This window comes from Triticum dicoccoides, chromosome 3A (assembly GCF_002162155.2).
Source record: "Triticum dicoccoides isolate Atlit2015 ecotype Zavitan chromosome 3A, WEW_v2.0, whole genome shotgun sequence".
Lineage (NCBI taxonomy): Eukaryota > Viridiplantae > Streptophyta > Magnoliopsida > Poales > Poaceae > Triticum > Triticum dicoccoides.
The window spans coordinates 12,145,626-12,146,731 of record NC_041384.1 but is presented as its reverse complement, the minus strand read 5'-3'; positions in this window follow the sequence as shown (position 1 = coordinate 12,146,731).

Genomic DNA, 1,106 nt, shown 5'->3' with positions numbered 1-1,106 from the left:
AGCAAATAAATTCCAAAAAATATGGAATTATATGAGAACCAAAATTCTTGGGTGCGCGAGGTGCATGTAAATTTTTGTGGTCAAATAACTTCCAAGGATCTCTAACAAAAAAATAAATTTTGGTTTTTTTAGCCAAAAATTGATTTTGCCACGAGCTTCACGAATGTCGAAACACCACACAAAATTTCCCTTTCACACCCAATCATCTTGGTTGACACAAAATTATAGTTTTTTTTTAAATTTGTTTGCTGTTTTTTTTTAATTTACATTTCATCTGTCAAAGCCGGTCAACACGGTCAAAATCTGGTTTTAGACGAAACTTATCCGATTTTGAGACTTTAAGGACCAAATGTCTACCAATTTTTTTAAGGGACCAAGTCTGTAATTTTGAGGAACTTGAGAGACAAAAATCATACTTTTCTTGAACATGAATATATACATATTGGTACAACGCACAGGACTGTTGACCTCCACGATTGCTGTTGTTTGCCCCAGCTACTGTCGAATGACAGAAAAAGCAAAGTCTGAACCGTTTTTTCACTTGGGCCATTTTGAGGCGTTGGATCTTGTTTGGATTGTAGATGTACAGCCGCATGTTACAGCCTGACTGCCTGAAGGCATGTCACCTGATCTCAATCCTGCTTATAAGCCTCATAGCTCGTCAATTCATCAAAAGGGTACTACCCCGTCCGTACTTATTAGCCCCTCTCGTATTTTAAGTCAAATTTTGACCACCTGTATAGCTAACAAAATATGATTTATACGGCATAAAAACAATATCATTGAATTTATATTTGAAAGAGGGTTCGTACCATATATATTTTTATGACATATAATTTATATCCTATTATTTAAATTTATGATTAAAGTTTGACCCTAAATACGAGCGGTCCTACTGGACCCGGATGGAGGGACTAAAAGCGAGACGATTCGAATCATTCAGAAACAAAAGAGGAAAAAAGGGACGGAGACAAAGTTAGAACAGACACCGAGGCAAGGGGCATTTCAGACATTTTGCTGAAGGGAAGTCGGCAACCTCCTTTTACTTTTCTTGAAGCAGGGTGGTCGGCAACCTCCACAGCGCATGAGTCATCAACTCCCCAGTC